Here is an 8,476-nt window from a genome sequence, read left to right as displayed (position 1 = left end):
ATTGTGCCGCGGAAGAAGTTGTATAAGGATCTGCGAGATGTGTTTTTGGCAGTGCCAGTGTACCGCGCTGTGTACAATGTAGGGTCTGAGCGTGAAGTTTTGAAAAGGGTAAGACGTATGTCTGTCAGAGCTGGTGCTATATAATTCTTTTTTCAATTGCGTTCCGGCACTCTTCCAGTCAAACCATGGCTGCAGAACAAAGGGCTCTTTTTACCTTGGTCTATTAACTGCATTATTTGCAGAAAACCCGAGACCATTGAACACATCTTGGAGTGCCATGACTCAGTTTTCCTCTGGGATATCTTGAAGCGAACATTAAAAAAGGAATTGCCAATAACGCCATTCGGTGTCCGATATCTGCCATGCGCCGACCCTGAAGGAGTGCCGAATGACATGCTGATGCTATTATATATGCATAGCGTATGGAAAACGCGTATGGATGTCAGGCATGAGCGAACCGTTGTACACCCCGCTCGACACTACTTCATCGAGAGCGTGGTATACCTGAGAGAAATTCTGCGTGCACAAGATAATTCTCCGGAGTGGCTACCTGTACTTGACCAGCTGGCTTCAGTAAAGCCCTTTAAAATCTAGCACTTTAGGCAGAACGTGCCTAGTGCTTTTAGCATTCTTTTGTTTTGCTTTGTTGTGTATTCAATGTGTATGATGTGTGCTTAAAAAATTGGTAATAAAGAAGAAGGAAAAGCCCTTGTGGCCTAATAGGGAAGGCATCGGCCTTCTGAGCCGGTGATTGCGGGTTCGAGTCCCGCCGAGGGCGGGAAGCTTTTTCGGTTTTTTTTTTCAAGATCAGTATACTGGAACAATCGTAATACTTAGCAAAAATGAAAAAAAAAGATAATTGCACAACTAAGGGGGACGAAGAGGATGACATAATTTTATTTTCTCTGATGGATTCCTCGGTGGCTGGTCACCACACCGATCGGGTGTAGATTAGCTTTATGCAGCCCGCCGCAACGAAAATTTCAGCCTTCCCAGTTTTACCCTTTAGCTTTAACCGCACTCATTTTAAGCAAAATCGAATAAAATATGTCCTCCCCAAAATGAACAGGCAAATTTTGCAAATGGAAAGCGGCACTGGCACTCAATCTCCGTGAAATTTGAACGGACGTCAGCGGTCCTCTACAGCGAGGTGCCGGACAATGGCGCCTCAGTATCATCTCCCAGTCTAAAATTTACTTTTATCCCTATAAGGGACAGTACTATTAACCGTTCTACTATTTCAGTAACTGTCTCAGAAAAATTCAACGTGGCGATCGTCTGGGGTTAAGCAGGCTCTGCGTTTATTTTCCATGTAGAATTCATAGGAGGCTAGCAAACAAGACGTTTTTAGGCGATTTCTTGGTTTTTTGAAACCATCTTTCAATTTTACTGTTGCATTTGTTTCTTCGGTTCTTTGATTTTTCTTTGGTTACCTTCCTGGCTCCTAGAAATGAAATTTTCTTTGTGTGCTTTTACCGGAATATGAGGACCCTTGCGATAGGAAGTGGAAAAACGTGGGCCCAAGGACTGGTGCCCGTTGGGCAGAATGCAGGGAATAGTGTAGGGAAGGTCAGGTATTTTTTTGTAAAGGTTAGGGCAATGTGCTTCCGAAGGTGGCACCACGCTGTATGTAGCTTCCGCTCTTTTGAAGGATTGAGGTGGGAGAAGAAAGAAGAGGGGAAATGACATTTTTAGTATATGTGGCATCCGACTAACGAATCTCTCGAGGTTTTCGGTGCTGCCCGACCCACTGCGTTTTAGGCACTCCATGTCCTGACATCTTCTGGTTGTCAACTGCTGTGGCCGTTCCGCGAGAGGAGGATTAGGCCAGTTGTCCCCATTTTGTTTTAGGGTTCATGACCTAGGGTTACGACAAAGACACGAGCTCATGTCCGGCAAGCTGGTTCGTCAGTTTTCCAGCTTATAGTGTACCGCTGAAATGTTTTTCTGCCAATGGTGACAAGCATATCCCTGTGACACTTATTCCTGTAGATGATGGCGTAATTAAAATAAAAAATCCTTCTCTAATCCAAGATCTACTGAAAGCTGCAACCAGCCAATACCCGTAGATTTCGGAGGTACGAGCATTTGTTAGAGGAGGAGTATTATGCAAATCTGATGACTTGGATAGTGTTGCTAGCATATTGCATTGCACTTTATTTGCCTCATTGCCTGTCGAGGCATTTATTTCAGTGCAGCTTGCATGCGCGAAAGGCATAATCCGCGGGGTTTATTTCTCCGCTACGCCAGCAGATATTCTTGAAGACATTCATGAAGCCGGTGTTGGTATCCTTTCATTTTACCGCTGTAGCAGATAGGACAATGTTGGCTGATGTAAACGGAGCTTTTCATTTACCTATTACGTCGTTCACACCTTATATCCGAACATCGATAGTGCAGAAAGAACCTGAAAAGAGAGTGATCGCTGGTTTCTTTTTTGTTCTTGCTGTTTGATTACAGCAGCATAATAATTACCTCGTGGTTAAGCTTTCCAGTTTAATATCATGACGAACCCCTTTGTTCTTGGTGCGCAGCTTTCCACAGGGCCGCGAGGTTACAGGAAGACAGGTGCTGTTCCCGCTACAGACGTCATGGCGATTGCAAGCACTGCGCTGTCGAAGCGTGCGTCTTCAGCTAATGCGAGAATGCATTTTCTACCTCCGTACCTTAAGCGTGGGAAAAGCCGGTGGGCAATGCTGGAACTCAACGACAAAGCGTCCAGTATTGAGGTCGTTAGAGTTATAATTTTTGAGGTAGAACAATTTATCGCCTGGGACAAGACACTCTAGAGAACTGAAGCAGTCGCTGCAAGAAATATTTTGCGCGGAACTTTAAACGAAATTCCTGCTTCGCGTACCGGTATCTCGGGCCTCCACACACTACCAGTTCGACTTTTGCAGCACCGTAAACCTAATTTACAGAGAGTTAACGCTCATCGCAAGAGATCACTGTTCTTAAGGTCACAATTATTATCTGCAGGGTGACGTCTTTTGGTTACTTGTCGCAAGCAGCGAAGCGATTCGTATTTTCCGCTACAGGAAAGCCAGGGGTGGACATAGACTACTGTTTTCTTCCCCAACTCAGCAAATACTGCAGACAGGAAGCTAGTATTTGCTGCAATGTTGCATTGGTCCCTGTTGTAAAAAACGTATATTTTTAAATATTTTTTGTTTTATTGGTATCAATAAACTTTGATGCTTTTGTGTGATTCTTATTACTATATTTTTTTTGTGGGTAGTTCTTTTTTTAATAACTTATTCATAAAGATCTGGATTGTCACTAATACCTTTATGAAGAGGGATTCCTATTCTAACATTTGATATTAAACACTTCTCTACCAAGCAAGATTTGTTAAAGAAAAAAAAATCATGACACCAACCAAAAACCGCCTTTTTTTTTTCTGCGGACATGAAAGCGTTAAGCATCCGAATAGTCACCGCACTAAAAATCCGGTTCAGAGAGCCCACCAGGATATTTTTTTTATTTCGCCTCCAATGAAATGCGACTGGAATTCCATTAAGTGGCGGCGCGATTCTGTTGCTGTCCAGAACGTCACGTCCTTCTAAAGACGGCAAATGTCCTTTGATCCTGCTCAGCTTATACAAGTACATGCAAAATTTTACAGTATGGAGCACGTACTGAAGAGAGTGTTCCAACCATAGTTCGGCGCCCTGAGTCAGACGTTTATGCTGTTGCCTCTGCTCAACAGGCAATCGACTTATTTTCTGTCCCCTTTTCTGACTTTTCTAGTATGCCTTTGCTGATTTATCTAGATGTTTCTACGCCGAATTTAAATTGAGCACTGTCGAAAGAACACACACTCATAGTTCGATGACCAATGAGAACGACTGCTGCCATTGACGAAGCTGTTTTGCTTCATTGTTTTGTAGGCTCAACTCAGCCTGATAAAGAGTTATAGGCGCAAATCTAGCACACAGCGGCCTCGTTGATGCCAACGTATATGTGTGCAGTGAGCACTAAAGAGAAGATTTTGCAATGGCGACATTACTTGGGCATTAAAATCACGAATACTGAAAAAAAAACATCCAAAAAGGAATAATATGATGTTTCCGGCATATGGGAAAATGCTACAAAAAAAAAACCTAGTTTAGCTTGAACCAGCGCAACCCGGGAAAGATACCAATTATGGAATAGGATCTAACAATGAATAGCCTCAAGTGTGAACAAATACACGCTCTTTTGACTTTAACCACAACCACATCAAGGAAAATAAAAGGAAATATATGGGAGATGTGTGAAAAATAAATGGAGACTCGACGGCATTACCAGAAGAGAAAAACAGCTCACTCACAACTAACTGATTTCTTGGATGCGGTTCAGGGCTGTAAAATGGAGACAAAAGCATGAGCATTTCGCCATGAAAAATGTGAGCGATTGCTATGTGGGAATACAGTTCAATATGGAAATTAAGGTATTTACATTAGCGGCACTTTGCCCTGCTGTTGCTATGTTTGTTTCGGATGGCTCTCTTTGTGCTGCTGATTTATGAAAGCATTGATGTCTGGTGAATGCAATTTATTTTCAGCTGAGAAATTCTTGTGCAATAAAACACATTCATGTAATCCTAGAATTTTCGAAATCAAATCCTAGCATATGGTGCGATGTGCTTAAAACAGAAGCTGGCTGTGACATTAAAACAACTAAAAAAAAAGAAAGACCATGGAGTGTAATATATACCAGGTGTCCTAGATTTCAAAAAGTTGATGTGCCCTAGCCCAGTGAATTAATCAAGCTGCGGACTATTGAGACCAAATTTGGGTTTCATTATTGAACTTTATAATAATTAAGACTATATATTTAGGAATTAAATTATTAGCTTGAAGAACAATTATTATCACTAAGGAAGTAGTAAACTGTTTTCAAAAACAGCTGACAGAAATGTTTGTAGCACGGTGCCTTCTATTTTGCATTTTTTTCATGATCCTAAACAGCAACAAGCCCAATAAAGGACGCATCTCCATGACAGCAATTTCACTTCAATATCCCAAAACATGGCTCAGAGAACAAAACTTTTACCAGTAGTGCTCTCCATGATTTGGCTTTACATGATGTGGGTGTGAGATACGTGTGAGCAGCTAGTAATATGATAGCTTGCATTTGGAAGCCAGTGAATAAAGCTATGGAAATGACACCGCGACGCAAAAAATGCGGGTAGCTGTTTTTCAACACTATCTACAACTTTAGAACTGATGCTTTTCCCCTGAGACCAATATATAAAGAAGTCACTAATTATTTTTACAGCTGCAGAAAGGCCATGGCAAAGGAAAAGCCACTGGAGACTAGGCCAATCAAAAATGAATAGTTCTTGTTTGGTTTCACTAGCCTAGACCACACTATCTATTTTAAACTTTGGTTAAATTTAGCCGGCATGCATGGTATGCATGGTTTGTTGGCATAAAGACGGGTAAGCTTTCTTCTCTGGGTCAGCTTCAAGTCAAATGGTCGTGATGCAGCTTTGGTCTTAACTGATATGGTGGAAGCTGAACGTGTTGACTCACCCACAGCTGAATGAGCTCACTCACAACTGATGGAATTCCTGAATGCAGTTCAGGGCTGTAACATGCAAGCTAGAGAATGAGCATTTCGGCATGAAACATGTGTAGCTATTAGTATGCGGGAATAGAGCCAAAGTAATTTTTGGCCAGTATGGCAATAAGGTATTTACATAAGCTGCAGTTTGCCCTGTTGCAACATGTTTGTTCCGCAGGGCTCTCTTTGTGCTGCTGTTTAATGAAAGCATTGATGTCCGTTGAAGGTAATTTATTTTCAGTTGAGAATTGCTTGTGCAATAAACAAGTCCCTTGAATCCTGGATTTCCCACAATCAAATTCTAGCATACTGTGTGACGTGCTTAAAACAGAAGGTGGCGGTGACATTACAACAAAGAAAAAAGAAAGAGAGAGACGATGGAGTGTAATAAATAGCAGGTGTCTTAGCTTTCAAAAAGTTGATGTGCCCTAGCCCAATGAATTAATCCTGCTTTGGGCTGTTGAGAGTTGCCTGTCCAAGTTTGGGTTTCATTATTGAACCTTATAATAGTTAAGACTATAGAGTTAGCTTTTCAATTATTGGCTTCAAGAACAAATAATATCAATAAGGAAGTATGAAACTGTATTACAAAACACCTGGTAGAAAGGTTTGCACCAAGGTGCCTTATATTTTGCATGATTTTTTTTTTCATAACACAAAGCTGCAACAAGTCCAATAAAGGAAGCATCTGCATGACAGCAATTCCACTTCGATATCCCAAAACGTGGCTGAGAGAACAAAATCGGCCTTTTTCAGAAGTGCTCTCCTTGGTGTGCCTTTACGTAATGTGGATGAGAGGTATGTGTGAGCGGGTCCCGGTAGCTCGTATTTTGAAGCCAGTTAATAAAGCTACTGAAATCACACCGTGTTGCAAACGCTGCGGGTAGCTGTTTTTCAACACTGTCGTCAAGATTGCTTTGCTCCTGGGGCAAATAAATAAAGACGTCACTAATTATATTTTACTAACTGCAGATAAACCATGGCAAATGGAAAGCCACTGGGGACTAGGGTAATCAAATTTGAATATTTCTCATTTACTTTCAGTAGCCCAGACCACTATAACTGATTTAACGTTGGATTAAATTTAGCTGGGATGCTTGGTATGCATGGTTTGCTGGCAAAAACAAGTAAGCTTTCCTCTTTGGGTCAGCTTCAAGTGAAATGGTCGTGATGAGCTGTGGCCTTAACTGATAGTGAACGCAGGATGAGCTGCCCCCCATCCCCCCAGAAGCCTTCTAGCAAGTAAAATTTTTCCTTGATCATTTTTAAAATCAAGATATAAAGGCCTTGGAAGCAGAAGACTATTATTCAAGCTATAATATTGTAAGCTAAATGTAAAGATGATTATATTTGAATATTGCTCACAGAACCATTGTATGCAAAGCATAAGTTCAGTAAAACATTTACTTTGTCATTTGTTGCTCAACAACAAAGCGCTTGGTATTGAAATTGATAATTGAAAAGTAAACAAGGAAATCGTTGCTATTCTTTTTTTGTTAAAAAGAAAGCCCTTTGCTCCCCCAAGACCTAAAGCCTGGGGCTGCCACCACCGTGATATGCAAGGAATTTATTACTCAGCACATAATATATTAACATGTTCTGTATGTCATGGACCGTGTCATGCTTTGCCAGGTTATAGTTACTTTATTGTAGATTTAAGGTTGCTATGTAAGGAAAAAGGATGTCCACTATGGTCACATTGCACATTGGGAACACATAAAATAATGTGTAATGAGGTTCTTCTGAACAAACTAGCAGTAATTCTGCAGCCTTTTCATCTACGACAAAACCTTTGCTGCCAGCATCTGCTTGCACTCTAGGGAGAGGCCTCTAAAAATGGCTTCATTAACATTACTTTTTAGAATTCTGTTCAATATGCCTCTTCAGTGATTCACTGCTGTTACATGGATTCAAGAGCAATGCCAGTTGTAACTTTATCTCCAGAAATCTACTGCAAAGTATATATTGTGTTCAATATTAAATGAAGTTCCAATCTTGATTGCCAATGTATTACATTCTTTATACAGGTTGGTAATGCATTGACAGTAAGTACATAAGTAGAGTTAGTATAAATATTGTCTGCGTCATATGTAATGCTCAAATAGTCCTGTAGTCTCTTATTAGATGCTCTGTATTGCAAGGGGGTGCGTGCTTTTGGGATCATGAGTAGAAGGAAGAGCCCTTGGAGGCCATTTTTTTGCTTTGTTTTGTAGGGTTCAACATCCCATGCAACTCGAGCTATGAGAGACGCGGTAGTTGGGGACTACAGAAATTTCGACCACCTTGTGTTCTTTAACATGAGCTGACATCGCACTGCAAACGGGTGCCTTGCTTTTCGCCTCTAATAAAAAGTGGCCGCCAAGGCCAGGATTCGGTCCCGCATCCTTGGGAACAGCAGTCGAGAGCCGTAACCACTGCGACACCCTGGGAGGGACTTTGAGGCCAATGTATATGAGGTGGGTTACTATAGTGTTCATTACAAGTACAGATACACACTGCTTCCTGTACTTTGTCCAGTCGTGTCTGAGAAAATTTTAAAGGGCTTGAGCCTAGTGCACTGTAGGCATAGCTTGTGGAAAAAGAAAGGAGGGAACTGCATGAACAAACAAGAACTGGAATTGCTACGTAGCACAATGGAATTTATTCTTTCCCACTGTCCTTGTCCTTTAGCAGTGTTTTTGCCAGCTCCACAAGAGCCATTTTAATGTGTTGTGTATAAGTGTTAAGAGCAAGTTAAGCCAACATATTTTCCACTTAACAAATTTTAGTTCCATGAAACAGTGTTGTAATTATCTTGCACACTTTCAAGAGATAAATGTGCTTGAGTCCCGCTGTTTAAAACCACAAATCCTGGCTGTTTGTGTTATTACTGTAACTAAAAAAAATAGGTTTACATATACAGTTACGCCTCGTTACAATGTACTGT

At 41.2% G+C, this 8,476-nt stretch overlaps 1 non-coding gene across 1 annotated transcript; it reads left to right on the top strand.

The window, feature by feature from the left end:
• The first annotated feature begins 705 nt into the window (after nucleotides 1-705).
• Nucleotides 706-778, top strand: TRNAR-UCU (transfer RNA arginine (anticodon UCU)). The gene has a single exon. It is a non-coding gene; the product is annotated as a tRNA-Arg (tRNA).
• The last annotated feature ends 7,698 nt before the right edge of the window (nucleotides 779-8,476 follow it).

This window comes from Amblyomma maculatum, chromosome 7 (assembly GCF_055883805.1).
Source record: "Amblyomma maculatum isolate TAMU_Amacu chromosome 7, ASM5588380v1, whole genome shotgun sequence".
Lineage (NCBI taxonomy): Eukaryota > Metazoa > Arthropoda > Arachnida > Ixodida > Ixodidae > Amblyomma > Amblyomma maculatum.
The sequence above is the reverse complement of the archived record's forward strand: the minus strand, read 5'-3'. Positions and strand labels throughout refer to the sequence as shown.